This window comes from Triticum dicoccoides, chromosome 7A, assembly GCF_002162155.2.
Source record: "Triticum dicoccoides isolate Atlit2015 ecotype Zavitan chromosome 7A, WEW_v2.0, whole genome shotgun sequence".
NCBI classification, from domain to species: Eukaryota; Viridiplantae; Streptophyta; class Magnoliopsida; order Poales; family Poaceae; genus Triticum; species Triticum dicoccoides.
In genome coordinates, this window is record NC_041392.1 from 264,382,863 (window position 1) to 264,399,212 (window position 16,350).

The window sequence follows — 16,350 nt, forward strand, 5'->3', positions numbered from 1 at the left end:
TGGAGAGAACAGAGGAGGGGGAGACCGTTCGGGGAAGAAAGAGAGAGCGAGGGGGGTCAGCGGGTTCCAGACGGCCACGGGGTGGCGATCCCCAGCATCGCGCTGGCTAGGGAGGGCCAGGCAGGCAGCTGCGTGCCGGCCCGCGCGGGCGCCGTGCTCGGCCTCGCCTCTGCCAATAGGCAGAGGTTGAAGACAGGTATGCCCCTGGTGGGCTGGGCCGACACTGCTGGGCCACCAGGTGGGCTGCAGATAAGGTTTTTGTCCTTTCCTATTTTTTTCTAGTTCTGTTCTGTTTTCTATTTTGCAGGTTTGTTTTGAATTTGGTTTTGAAACCAATTCAATTTTTTTTGCTTCTGAAAAATATTTTTAGGAGCTAAAAGAATTAAACCAATGCTCCACAAAATATTTCAGAATTATTGGACCTATATTTATTTAATAGTAGATATAAATCCAATTCAAATAGCTATTGATTTAATTCAAATGCCCAAAATAAATGTTTCTGAGATACCAAAAATATTGGTTTGGATTTTACCTCTTGCCAATATTTCCAGAGGATAACAGGAACATTTTCTCGGACATATTTGAAGCAATTTTATCTTGATCATTTTTTAAAGGATTCCGAGGCTTTGAAAGTTCCTCAATTCAAATTTCATTTGAATTTAAACAAGATGCATGATGCTGATGCAACTACTTACACACAAATTCTAGGGCTGTGACAACTCACCCCCACTAAACAAGAATCTCGTCCCGAGATTCAGGACATGAGGTAAGAAGACAGAGGGGACGCAAAGCTGACACGATCTTCATGATCCAGGGTGCACTCCACAGGAATGTTGATTTGATCACCTTCGTTGTCTCGAAGTCTTGCTCCAGGAACTCCTACCAACATGACAACGAGAGGGAAAAGAAACTCTAGAAGGATCGATCTTCTCAAAGATCGAGCAGCTCAGGATTAACTCACGGAATGAGACATAGATACATCTCGCGAGCTGAGACGCGAATCACACACTAGGAGTGATGGAAAGAGGTAGATGACAAGGTTTTACTGGGTAGGAAAAAATCTCATGCTGAAGAGGGTGGGGCAAAATCTCAAGATAGTGATGAAATAATTGCCATGATTCCATAACGGGACACCTTAGGGAAAGGTGACTCGTAGAGCATTTCCCTTAAGTGGAAAAAAGAATTACTTTTGATACAAAGATCGTTGAAACTCTTTATACCAGCCTTAGGCAATCACAACGATCGTGTGAAGGAGCTCGAGGGAATGGCATACTCGGACTAGAATGAATGATGTGGACTACCTTGTTGAAGACAACGCAATGGATGACTTTTGCTTATCACTAGAAATGGATGGGACCCATGACAGGACCACTTTTGAAGATGATCCTGGACAGCAACTGCTGAGAAGGGCATCCCATGGAAAATTGGCACGATGGGGTGCAAGCTGGGAACAAAATGCAAATGTTGGGAATGTTCCAACCATCATATCTGCCTGAGATTCAGATCTGGTTGGTGTCAGGATATTCTAGACTCATCAAGTCTAGAAAGAAAAAAGAAGTTTGCAACACAAATCGACGAGATGACGTTGCGAGATTCTCGGGGAATGAACTACGATAGTAAGCTCCAAAACATGAGCCGGTTCTGCTACAAGCATGTGAACATGTTGTCCTAGACAAGCATGGCCACCTGGTAGTCTTACAACGAAACACTACCGAGTTCAGGAGGGAACCATCAACGAGGATATCGAAGTCCTTGCGTAAGTCTAGCTCCTAAGAAGAAACTTCTTCTCCTTGAACAAACCAATCAGTGGCTTGGTGTGCTAGGAACACATATGGACTGGAGGTAATTAATCTACCAAACCATAGCACACTTCGCACATATACATGACTGATTTGGGATGATTCCAAGGGAAACAAAATGAACCTTTCTCAAATTCATGGCGGCAACTTACACCTAGTGCACGTGAACTTGGAGAAAGTCACTTCTTTCATCCAAGCATAAGCTTCATGAACGGAACACGAAGGCATTGCTTACAAGGTTTTCAACACTAGGTTGATGTTCAACATGAATCATGGGGGAGACAAAATGCTGCTGATGGGCTCAACAACAACTCATCGTAATTTCCATATCACTGGACTTCCACCATCATGTGAACAATGTGATAGTATTGGTCAGACCAAAAGATGTAATGGTGTATGCTCAAGGAGTCAACCAGGAGTAGACAACATTACGAATATCGTTGGTTCTGATTTGATTTGAGGATAGCCCACACTCAAATCAAGGTTGGACAAGACGATAGATTCAAGAACTGATCACAAGGATCAATCGATGAAGATATCATCTTTCTTCAACACACACACACAACACAAGGATATCCCTTCCGAAATGAACTAAGTGGGAAAAGCTTTCATCTTCCAACTCTGCAAGTTGTTGTTTAGCTCAACCGACTAGTTCAGGGTACCCAACATAGAATCTTGGAGAATGGGTGGTTTGGAGGAAACCAATATGATCGCAGACTTAACATAGCGGTCAGGTGACAACCTGGTAATACTTCTGTGAAGATATCCGGAAATCACGAACCACCGATATGACTTTAAGCTCGAGAACAATCTTGCTTTTCAAGGCAAGACGACATGATCAGAAGAGTAAGGAATTCAATTCTAACTCAAAGATCGAAGAGTGCACCAGAAATAAGGACAAGATAACACGAGCAATCCTAGAATAGTGATTCGATAACCAACACACTAAGAATGATATTAATGTCCATTAACTACCAAGCAACACGGTTGCTAGGAGTATTGATTTCACACATCACAATTCACTTGTCGGCAATCCGGTTACAACAACACGAGGACCGAGAAATGAACGATGATGGTGCGAAGTCACTGCATCAAGAATTCATAAGAGATGGTGCAATTCTCACAATATTCTTGACATAAAGTGGGTAATACTTCAGGGTAGAACAGAGCAAAAGCTGGATTGGCATTTGATCTGCAGAACACAACTACTTTGACCCAATCTTGGATATTGATGAGGTACTGGAGTTTGTTTCTCCTAGTCATTCTGATATAGAATGGCTTGACGGACCACAAGAATAATAAGCATCGATAGCACGAATGCATAATTACTGCTGACTATCAATTGATAGACGAAGGTCAGAGTACAACTGAGAAGGGACAACTCAAAGGAACATATCACTTTCTGAGTTGTTGATCCATAGGTTAGCATGTCGAATGAGTTCAACATAATTCTTCCAGATAACCCATGCAGAAAGGTAGAACTGGTAGAGTCACAATGTAGAACGGAGAACTCATCGAGAGCACTCTTACTGTGATCTTTTGATCCAACAAACTTCTGCCATAAGTGGTTCATAGTATTTGGAAGAAGGAAATACCACAGACCTCAAGGACTAATGCAAAGGTTACTAATAACCTAAAGGAACGAGCAAACACTATCAACATGAAGTAAGTAGGGTGAATCTCGGGTTCAAAACCCAGAAATAGAAGGCCTACTAACTAAATGGCATCACGGGATGCTTTCGAGAATGGTGGCCAGAATCATCACACTGGGAACACAAAACATGGATAGATTACTAGGTGACTCCCTAAAACACCTAGGATCATAATGATAGCTCCAACATATATGTCGAGGCAATAGAGTACCTCAACGCACCGGTTAGTGTGCTTATTCTGACCAAAAGGACATCGGGAACGGAAAGAAAGGATTTGCAAATGCATCAGACTATTTAGAAACCTGGGATGACTCGGACAGCATAACGGCTGTAAATGCTCAAAAATATTTGAGACATCCTGCAAAATAGTGGCATGACCACTCAACATTGCAATATCAAAGTTCTGAGATCAACTGTCAACACACAGAAGTAGTAGAAACTGAACTGGGCTTAAATCCATCAATCCTATAAGTCTATGGATTAGTAACACATCATCCTAATAGATAGATGAGAAGGCCTAGTTCTTAATCCCCGTAGAAGAGAACAGGATGACTCAGATCATAAGGCATAAGGTAAAGGAGTAAAAAGAGCCTTATGTTCCCTTCCCTAATCAATTCCCTTACATAACTAAAGCATTTCTAGACACAACTTCGACCAGTTGGCTTGATAAACCTACAGGCAGTTAAGCTCTGATACCAAAGCTGTCAGGACCCCGATTCCAAGTCACATCGATCTAGACGTTAACACCTCATATCACTTTACGGCCTCACACACGGTATTCCCATGGGTGTCGCCTTACCATGGCCCGGGACCATTTGTGCCTTTTGGCTCACGTATATGATAGTGTCGCTAGCATCCATATGACAGAGAACCCGGGCCGACATGGCTAGTCCTGAACCCAAAGCGGCACTAACCTATGGGGATAGGCATACATGAATCACATCGAGCATGTCGGTCAACAGCGTGTGAATCCGGACTGTAGCACTGGGCTAACAGGACTCCGGGAACCCGGGTTGTAGCAGGCTAGGCAGGACTCCGGATGTCACCGCGTGACATTTCCCCGAAGGGACAGACACAGGAACGAAGTGAAACACATGTTGGCCAGTCAAGTGTCCTGAGCAGTAGTGCTGGGCTAACAGGACTCCGGTGAACTGGGTTGTAGCGGACTACTATGGCTCATGGAAGCACTAGACTACATTTCCCCATAAGAGAGGCTGCCAAGGATAAACAACTAGATTGTCGGATCCCACACATACCAAGCATTTCAATCATACACACAATATGCTCGATATGTGTAAATACAACATGGCATCACAACATAACTCTACAACTCAAGTATCTATTCATTAGGCTCCGAGGAGCGAGATATTACAAACATGGGTCTCATGACCCAACAATTATAGCATACAAACCAAAGAACATGCGGAAGCTTAACATGTCTGAGTACAGACATCTACAAATGAAAAAGGCTAAGAAGCCTGACTATCTACCAGATCCTGCCGAGGGCACAAGATCGTAGCTGAGGTATCAAGCTAAACGTCGAAGTCCACACAGAACTACTAGCGAGACCGACGTCTCTCTGCTAAACATAAAATAGGAAAACATGAGTACAAATGTACCCAGCAAGACTTACATCAGAACTATCTACATATGCATCGGTATCAATAAAGGGGGTGGTGGAGTTTAACTGCAGCAAGCCGGCTTTGACTCAGTGGCTAACCTGAACTACGAATGGAAGCAACTCTTTTGAGGTGGCGCACACGAGTCCACATATTCACCATATCAATACACCACTATGGATCCGCTCCCATCTCCCTATGAGAAGGCCATCCATAGCACTCACGCTTATCTTGCGAGTTTTAGAGTATCCACTTTCACTTGTCTATGAACTATGCAAGGGGTCCAAGTTTCCATATCCGAGGAATCCCGCTATTCAAATAGATAATGAAAACCCTGCCGGGGTGTACTTCTTCACACACGCTCCCACCACTTACCGTCGTTTACACGACATGTACTCGGCAACCTTCAAGCGGAAGCCCAACGAGGGTGTCGGACATGGCCTACCTAAACACTCAAGTCTCTAGTCCAGGTTTATCGCCTATCCAGGTTCCATCCGCAGGGAGTCCGGCCGAGGTTTCCACATACGGCCCCGAACGATGTGAACAGAGTTCCCGAGACACCAAACGGGCGCCCGGTACACCGTGCCATGGTGTATCTACCGCATCATAGCCCACCCCTAGGGTCAGCGCTACGCACGGCCGCCAACACATAACCTACAAACACCAGAAACTAGTTGCAACTCCTGGACAGAGTACTAGGCTGATTAAGAAGCCGAGAGGGTCAATTAAGGATCCCAATGAGTGGTAGTAGCTGTTCATGGAACACAGACACAGAACTCAGTTCCTAAGAACGGTTTCAATGAGACAACCCACCATGTACTCCTACATGGCCTCTCACCACTACCTTTACCAAATCGTGTTCACACACTTAGCTCACACACATTAGGACATGTTCATCACCATTCCAATTCATTCCCGATGAATCAGACCCGACACAACTCTATGCAATAGCAGGCATGACAAACAAGCATGAATGAGTAGGCACATCAGGGCTCAAACAACTCCTACTCATGCTAGTGGGTTTCATCTATTTACTGTGGCAATGACAGGTCATGCAGAGAAAAGGGGTTCAACTACCGCAGCATGTAACAGTTGAATCGTTTTTGCCCTAATGCAGTAAAAGAGAGCAGGAGCGAAAGAGTGGGATTGTATCAGAATGAACAAGGGGGTTTTGCTTGCCTGGCACTTCTGAAGATAGTAATAGCTCTTCATCGGTGTCATCGAACTCGTCGTCGGAACCACATTTACTGAGAGGGGACAATACCGGCAAACAAGGAGGAAACACAATCAATGCAATGCAACAATATGATGCATGCTCATGACATGGCAAAATGAGTGTGTTTTGGCTAATGCAACTTAGAACAGATTGGTTTGAGTTCATTTGAATCAAGGATTCAAATGCAAACCCAAAATAAGAGGTCATATTAGTGCATTACCTTGTTTCACCTAAACAGCAAGGTTGAAGTGTTCTAACATACATGAAAACAGCATAAATGGATAGATTGGATTTTTCTGATAATTTTTCATATATAATTTATTTCATTTGGAGTTATAGATTAATTTCTATGATTTTTAGAAGTTTTAAACATTTTCTGAATATAAATAAATCATTTAGATTTATTTAAAATCCAGAAAACATTACTGCGTCAGCATGGCGTCGGCATGACGTCATCAGGTCAACGGGGGCTGACCAGGGTCAAACCTAACCCGTGGGTCCCACACGTCAGTCTCACAGTGCTGGCTCGAGTCACAAACAGGTGGGACCGGTCAAAAGCCACGTCAGCAAAGTCAATGCTGACAAGTGGGTCCCACTGGGTTATAAACTAATTAAGCATAAATAGAACAGGGTTAATTAGGGCTTGGGTCCCACTAGTCAGTGGCTCTAGGGGTGATTAGTGGCTAATTATGGACACGTCACCATCGCCGGCGTCGTAACGCCGGCAACCAAATCCGCGGCGGGTGTGCACCGGAGTAGCTCGGGTTTCGCCTACAAGAGGCTGCTTGGGCCGCGGGCGGTCCCGTTGCAAAGCTGGCACTGGGCCGCATCCAACGGAGGTGCAGGGAGGCCCTGGGGTTGCCGGAGTTGGGCACGGCGATGAGGTCAAGCGGCAGCGGGGCTCGGGTTCCATGGGCACAGGGCTGTAGCTCGAGGGCGAGCAAACGGAGGTGCCAGGCAGCACCTAAAGGTCATTAGGAGCATGACGGAGCATCTAGTAGGAGCGGAGGGGCTCCGGGCACGGAGCTCGCCGGCCATGGCGGATGGCGGACTCGGGAGCTCATGGGGCGGCGACTAGAGGAAGCTAGCGAGAGGGGGAGGTGAGGGGAAAAGCTCAGGGGCTCACGGTGAGTGCAGGGGAGCAAACAGCGAGCTCAGGGAGGCACGAACGACGACGGGGCATCTCCGGTGATCTGGGGAGGCAAAAAGTTGAAGACGACGGCGTCGGCAGCGTTTGGCGGCGTTCGGCATTGCTTGACTCAGCGGAGAGGGTGTTGGCGAGGAGGCGATGGCCGTGGACATGTTGGCGAGGCAAGGTGGAGGCGGTGGTTGCGGCAGCAGCGAGCGGTGGCGACGGCTGCGCTCGGTGGAGAGAACGGAGGAGGGGGAGACCGTTCGGGGAAGAGAGAGAGCGAGCGAGGGGGGTCAGCGGGTTCCAGACGGCCACGGGGTGGCGATCCCCAGCATCGCGCTGGCCAGGGAGGGCCAGCCAGGCAGCTGTGTGCCGGCCCGCGCGGGCGCCGTGCTCGGCCTCGCCTCTGGCAGTAGGTAGAGGTTGAAGACAGGTATGCCCCTGGTGGGCTGGGCCGAAACTGCTGGGTCACCAGGTGGGCTGCAGGTAAGGTTTTTGTCCTTTCCTGTTTTTTTTTTTTAATTTTGTTCTGTTTTCTATTTTGCAGGTTTGTTTTGAATTTGGTTTTGAAACCAATTCATTGTTTTTTTGCTTCTGAAAATGTTTTTAGGAGCTAAAAGAATTAAACCAATGCTCCACAAAATATTTCAGAATTATTGGACCTATATTTATTTAACAGTAGATATAAATCCAATTCAAATAGCTATTGATTTAATTCAAATGGCCAAAATAAATGTTTCTGAGATACCAAAAATATTGGTTTCGATTTTACCTCTTGCCAATATTTCTAGAGGATAACAGGAACATTTTCTCGGACATATTTGAAGCAATTTTATCTTGATCATTCTTTTAAAGGATTGTGAGGCTTTGAAAGATGCATGATGCTGATGCAACTAGGTACACACAAATTCTAGGGCTGTGACATTAGGAGAAGACGGCTTTTATCACTCCTTTTGGAGCTTTCTGCTATGTGTCTATGCCTTTTGGGCTTAAAAGTGCCCAGGCGACTTACCAACGATGTGTGCAGAATTGCCTTCACGATCAAATTGGGCGTAATGTTCATGCTTATGTGGATGATATAGTGGTAAAATCCAGGAAAGAGGAAACCTTGGTCACAGATCTGAAAGAGACCTTTGATAATCTCCGGGTCTACAAAATGATGCTTAACCCGGCCAAGTGTGTTTTTGGAGTCCCAGACGGCAAGCTTTTGGGTTTTTTGGTGTCTAACCGAGGTATTGAAGCTAACCCGGAGAAAATCAAGGCAATTACGTCCCTGGCCAAACCAACATGCATCAATGACGTTCAACGACTGGCGGGCCGTGTTGCTGCTTTGAGCCGGTTCATAAGCCGGTTAGGGGAGAAGGCAATGCCTTTGTATCAGATGATGAAGAAAACATATGATTTTGTTCAGAGCGATGCTGCAAACTCTGCTTTTGAAGATCTGAAGACACAGCTCGCTGAGCCGCCGGTCCTGGCTGCTCCAGTTGAGAAAGAGCCGATGTTGTTATATGTGGCCGCCAACTCACGAGCTATTAGTGTGGCTATTGTGGTGGAGTGCAAGGAGGCTGGCAAGGAACATCCGGTTCAACGGCCGGTTTACTACGTCAGCAAGGTGTTAATTGAATCCAAGCAACGATATCCACATTGGCAGATGCTTGTATATGGGGTGTTCATGGCAAGCCGGAAGCTTAAGCATTATTTCCAGGGTCATCCAATCACTATGGTTAGCTCTGCTCCTTTGGGGGACATCATTCAAAACAGAGAAACCACTGGCCGAGTCGCCAAGTGGGCCATTGAGCTTGGGTCTCATGGGTTCAAGTATGTACCACGCACTGCGATCAAATCTCAAGCACTAGTTGACTTCATTAATGACTGGACAAGGATGTAGATGCCAGAAGATAAACCAGACAACACATATTGGACTATTCATTTTGATGGGTCCAGACAGTTGGAAGGCTCGGGGGCTGGAGTCGTTTTAACCTCTCCTCGAGGTGACAAATTTTGTTATGTGTTACGGCTGATGTTTCCTTGCACTAACAACGCAGCAGAGTATGAAGCCTTGCTCCATGGTCTTCGAGTGGAAAAAGAGATGAGTTTGAGCCGGTTCAGATGTCTTGGCGACTCAGATTTAGTGGCTCAACAGGTATCAGACAAGTGGGATTCCAAGGATCCTCTCATGGCGGCTTATCGTCGGGAGGTTGATGCTATTGTGGGGCATTTTAAAGGTTATCAGGTGGAGCACATTGACCGTAGGAAGAACGAAGCGGCTAATGCTTTAAGCCGGTTGGGGTCTCAGCGTAAGCCGGTACCACCTAACACCTTTTTGGATGTTTTGCATAACCCCTGTCAAGTTGCCCACAGAAGAAGATTTAGTTGTTCCTGACCCGGAGGCGCAGTTGGTGGCAGATCTTCATGTCATCCCAGATTGGACAGTGCCGTTCTTGGCTTACATGACCCGGGGAGAGTTGCCAGCGGATGAGACCCTGACTCGACAGATAACCCGGCGGTCTAAGTCAATGACGATTTCTGATGGAGAACTATACCATCGCAGCGTCTCTGGAGCGTTTCAACGGTGTGTTTACCCTGAAGAAGGCTAAGAAATACTTCGTGAGATCCATGACGGTGATTGTGGTCATCACGCTGGGTCAAAATCTTTGGTGGCCAAAGCTTTCCGTCACGGTTTTTACTGGTTAATGGCTCATGCTGATGCAAAGGATCTGGTTAGCAGATGTGATGGATGTCAAAAATTTGCACGACGAGCACATGTTCCAGCTCAAGAGCTCCAGATGATTCCAATCACTTGGCCGTTTGCGGTCTGGGGACTTGACATGGTGGGGGCTTTCAAAATGTCTAAGGATAAAAAGACACATCTTTTAGTGGCAGTTGATAAATTCACAAAGTGGGTTGAGGCAGAACCGGTGAGTAAGTGTGATGCGGCCACGGCGGTTCAGTTCATGAAAAAGGTGATCTTCCGCTTTGGTTTTCCACACAGCATTATCACTAACAATGGCACTAATCTATCCCAAGGGGCTAAGGAGTAGTTTTGTCAACGTGAGCATATCCGGCTTGATGTTTCTTCTGTAGCTCATCCTCAATCCAATGGTCAAGCTGAGAGAGAAAATTAGGAAATTTTAAAAGGTCTCAAACCCTGGCTTATGGTTCCCTTACAGCGAACGCCGGGTTGTTGGGTAGAGGAATTACCCTTGGTGTTGTGGAGTATCAATACCACACCTAACAGGTCTACAGGTTATACACCTTTCTTCATGGTGTATGGAGCAGAAGCAGTGTTGCCTAGTGACATCTATCATGACTCGCCCCGTGTGGCAGCTTATGTTGAAGCTAATAATGAACAAGCCAGACAGGATGCACTCGACTTGTTAGATGAAGAAAGAGACTTAGTAGCGGCTCGATCAGCAATTTATCAACAAGACCTGCGACGTTATCACAGCCGCCAGCTTAAGTCCAGGACTTTTCAGGAAGGCGACCTGGTGCTCCGGCTCATCCAGGATATGTCAGATGCGCACAAGTTATCCCCACCATGGGAAGGAACCTTTGTGGTCAGCAAGAACTTAAACAACGGGTCGTATTACCTCATTGATGTTCGAGAGCACAAAGACTCACGTAAGTCGGAGGAAGATACCCGCCGGCCGTGGAACATTGATCAACTTCGGCCATACTACACCTGAGCCACCGGCTCTCATCATGTACATACTTTAGCATTGTATATACCATGATAAGCAATAAAGTAAGACCATCGGTCTCTTTTCTTTTCAAAGATTATGCATCTTTGTTATTTCTTATTTTCAAATGACTATTAAGGAGCTGATCATATTTGAATCAAGTCTAACCTTTTTTGGTCCGGCTTATGATCGTATTCAAATCTAGCTGCAATTATCGTGATCACTTGGGGGCTTCCTGTTCAAACATAGGTCGTATTCGAACCAAAGAGAACATACTGTCGTAACCCTCTTGATCGGCTCAAAGCCAAACTCACTTGGGGGCTTCTTGATCGTATCCGAATCATAGCTTAACCCCTTCTGGGTCCGGCTTGGATCGTATTCGAATAGGGTCGCTAAAAACCTCTCAAGGTCATTTGGGGGCTTCCTGTTCAAACATAGGTCGTATTCGAACCAAAGAGAACATAGCTGTCGGCACCCTCTTGATCGGTGCAACGCCATAACCACTAGGGGCTATATGGTCCTATTCGAACCTTAGCTTAACCCCTTTGGTCCGGTTTACTGATCGTACTCAAATCAGAAGCCACCAACCTTTAAATAAAAGGTTAAATCATACTTGTTACCTGTTATTTGCCTTTTAGTTTCTTGTTACACATAATTAGTATGATCTTCTTCGCCGGCTTGTCTATTTGACAACAAGGCTACCAAGGTATGATGGTCATTAAAGTATTCAAAGGCATTAATTTCTCAGAAAAATTGAGTTATCAACTTCATTACCCGGGTTATTCAAGCCGGTGGTGTAAGGATCAAAGGTACAAGTATGGCTATTATTTATATGCAATTGCATGCTGCGTTAACCAAAGGGTTAGTTTCAGCCCTTGTCCTTTATTTATATCTATTTCTGTTTTCTATTATGATAAACATATTGGCTATAAGCCGGGTGTTTTAACCCGTTCGGTTCTAAGTCGCCAAGCCAGTCTTTTCTCTTGTATCTACAGGAACAGAGTTAAAATATTACAGCAGCAATCATCAGATATAATGCATATATTGCCATCAGGACACACGGAGTCACACACAGTATTTTATGCATGATGGCATAGGCAAGGCATTCAGTGTTTTCATAGCTAAACTATTACAAGGCTTTTTATAAGCCAATGAAGATGGTTATTACTCCTCCCTCGCCGGTTCACCACCCTTTGTTGGCTGGAAGTTGGGTTTTGACCAGTCAAAACCGTTCACGGCGACAAATTCAGCTTCTTCGTCGATCAGGCCAGCTGGGTCAACTTCCGGGGCAAATGTATTTTCTCTTACAGGCGGGATCAAATCTGTCACCTTGTACGAGGGAGTCGCCATCTTCTTATTTTCAACATCAAAACCCGGCTGGTATTTGTCGATGTTGGTGTCATCGCCAAAGGTAGTTGCCTGAGGCTGGACTCCATGCATGCAAGCCATGAAGTCCTCCTGCTCAAAGGGAGTTCCGTCTAACTTCACTATGGGATAGCCTCTGGCCACGTCCGCCGGGTCTAAGTCTGGCACCCAAGCCTTGGAGCGGCTCAGGGCAGTCAAAGCTCCGGCACGCGTATAGGAGCGTTTCACTTCTTGAAATCTGGCGGGCAGGATTGACAGTTTCTTCAGGACGTCGCTGAGCCGGTTGGGTCCTTGATTGGCAGGAGAGATGGTGGCAAGTGACCATTGTGCGCCAATATACAATTGTTCTACTAAAGTATACACTGCCTTTAGTTTAATCAAAGGATCTTGGCTCAGGTTCTTGCTTCATGGGCCTGCACATGTTTTATACACAAAGTCAGCTGGCATCTTATATTCCAGATCAGCAAAAAATACACAAGATTAAAAACGGACGGCTTACCAAAGATGGCTGCCACCATTTGAGACACCCGACCCTTTAAGCCGTTCAGCTGTGTTGAAACCTCTTCAAGGGCTGCTTCGGCTCTCTCAGCGCGTTGTGTCAGAAGTGTTTTTTCATTTGCCTAGGTTTTCTTCTTGGCGACGAAGCTGGTCTTTAAATTCTCTGTCTCAGAGAGACTTACTTGCAATTTGGAGTTCGCAGCCTTGATTTCTGCCTCCTGACTTGCTAGCCGGGTCTTCGCATCCGTCAATTGCGAGTTCAGTTCAGATAAGGCATTCTGCAAAAAACATACTCAGATGAGTCAAGTTTTTGCTTAAAAGGTCAACAATCAAGATTCAAGTCTCAAGTACTTTACAAAAAAACCACTTGACACTTGGGGGCTAATGTATGCCAAAACAATTTTTTATGACTCTAAAGACATATTTTAAGTCCCAAGTACTTTACAAAGTAACAACACATGGCACTTGGGGGCTAATGTATGCAATACAGCAAGTTTCTCAAGGTTAAGCCAGAGAATCAAGTTCTTTGAATATGGTATAAGTCAATTTAAAAGTACCGGCTCATTTATGATCAAAAGGAACCGCCCTTGGGGACTACAGGTGACGCTTTATTCTATTTTATTGAATTCAAGAAAAGTTTCAAAGGTAAGTCTTGGCCTATATTATAAAGTCTATAGATCATTCTGGTTTTCTCATAATCTGAAGACTTGGGGGCTGGAGGAATATAGATAAGCCGGAAGAACATACCTCGTATTTCAGCTGCAACTGTTTGACCATTTTGATCTCAGAGTCGCGACTGGAGTGCACATGGCTGATATAGTCGGATAAAATATCAGTGGCATTCAGATGATCATAATTGGCAACGTCAAAGCGCACTTTATGCCTCTCCAATGCCTCTTGTTTCGCCGTGTAGCGAGCCAGCACGGTTGGATTCCCTGGATCAATAAAACGGCTCCCGGTGATCTCAACGTCTTGTGCAGACGGTGATGGCGGGTTGACTGAGCTTGATGGTCCAGTTGCGGAAGGGTTCACAATGGTCTCATCAAACGACGGCTCAGGAGGATTTGCTTCTGCATTGACAGGCGGGTCTTCTGGAGCATCAGTTAAGGGAGGAGAAGATGGCCTGGCCGGGTCAAATGCAAGCATTGGCGGGTCTTTCGCCGATTTAGCTGCCTTTGCCTTCTTGGATTTAGCTTGGCCACTAAGAGAGATGTTGCAGGACTATCAGTACAAAAATACAATTTGAACAACCCGGAAAAAAGGAGGATTTTTCATTACCCAGGGGCAGTCTTGAAGGCCGGAAATTGAGTCTATGATGAGTCGCTAGACGAGCAAGACACCTCCTGAAAAGATAAAATGAAGTTAAAATAATGCAAGGGAAAGGATTCATTAAACAGAGTTAAAGACAACATAAGTAAACCTCATTCGGACGCTTCTGAGGAGTTTGTTGAAGAAAGACAGCCGTCTCATCTTCGGTCTGAGCTTGACGGCGGCTTTCATGTTGCTGCTTTTTCAAACAAAAGTTGGGATCCAAGTGAGCTAAAGGGTTAGAAAACCTTACTTTACGGATCACTCGTCGAATTTTTTGTCTTGGCAAGGGCTCTGAGTCGAAGGAAATGATAGTTACCTCTGCTTCCACGGCCTGACTGGCCCCAGTGTCAACCTGGTAATGATCAATGTTAATAAGATTATTAAAAAAATTGGACAAGGGAATCAAGGGCTACCTCCGAATCAGATGTATCATCAAGCTTCATCCAATCTTCAGCAGTGTTCTTATTCTTCTTTTTCAACCTCTGGGTCGTTTTCTTGGCGTTTATGGCAGCGGCTCTCGCTTTCTTGGCAGCCTCATGGTCATATTTAACTTTCCAAAAGTCAGAGTTGGCCTGCAGACAGGTAAAAACAAGATAAAAAGTCAGGCGAGTATTAAAACAATAGGGCTGGGAAAAATACAAAGGAGAGAAATCAGAATATCCTTACTTCTGGCACCGGGTTAAGCTTGCAGAAGGGGTTTAACCCGACGACACTGCAATCTTCGTATTTCCTGTTCACCAGAAGAGTTGACATTGAAACAATATCTTCTTATGTTAATTGAGCGGGGCTGTGACGAAGAGAGTCATCCGGGCCTCCACCATACTCATACATTAGCTTTGACTGATGGCTTAAAGGGATGACCCGCCATGAGATCCAGCAGTGGGTCAGATCAACTCCAGTTAACCCATTCCCTAACAAAGCATTGATCCTTTTGATGGATGGTATCAGCCTCTTGCGTTCAGTGGCAGTAAGCTTATCAGGAAGCGCGAACTTGGAGTCAAGACGATCGGGGCGATAACCTGGCAGTGGCTTCTCGTTTGCTGGTGAAATGTCTTGACAGTAGAACCAAGTCTGGTTCCAGTCCTTTGGGTGACTTGGTAAGACTATGAGGGGGAAGACAGCACCCTGCCGGCGCTGAATTGAGATGCCTCCAAGCTCTAAGCTAAGGCCATTGGTGCACTCATTCTGCCCGTTTAGATAAAAGTATTCTCTAAACAGCTCCACAGTCGGCTCTTGCTGAAGATACACCTCACAGAGCACTTGGAAGTTACAGATTTTAGATATGGAATTGGGCCCGATATCTTGAGGGTGGAGTTTGAAAAGGTGGAGGACCTCTCTGAAGAACTTTGAGTCGGGCGGTGAGAAGCCATGGTTCATGTGGTCAGTAAAAACAATCACTTCGCCGTCTCTTGGATTGGGTCGTTCTTCTTCCGACTTAGGGGCACGGTAAGACATGACGTCTTTTCCTGGCAGAAATCCTATGGTGAAGAACTCCTTAAAACGTTCTTCAGTGACAGTTGAGGGAACCCAGTTACAGATGATTGGTGCTTTTGATGGCATGATGCTCAAAGACGAACTGGAAAGAAAATAGCATGCCAGTTCAAATTCAATTGTGAGATTAACACTTAAGTGATGATGATGCAAATAAGTAATGGCGGCTTAGTTAAGGGCTAATGACATATAAGGAAAAGTAAGCCGGCATAGTAAGCCGCCATGACTACAGATATTTGAAGAAGGCAAATTCAGCTAAGTGTTGAGACAAACAAATTTCCTAAATTGCTTGGTATTATTCCAGATCAAATGGCTATTCAAAATGAAAAAAATTCTAGACCTAAAAAGTTCAGTGCAGAGGAGTCTGTAAAGTCTAATGCGGTCTTTGAATCAGAGAAAGGGATCTGTGGATTAAGAAAAGGCACAAAAACACTACCGCACGAGCATATATATATCTTTTTGGATCAAGAAGAGGCCTGCGGTGGAAAAACTACAAGGGACTGTGATGAACTCGGAAGAACACGAAGGAATCTAGAAACCCTAAATGCGGATATGAGAAGTGAAAAGAAGAGAACTTACAATCACAG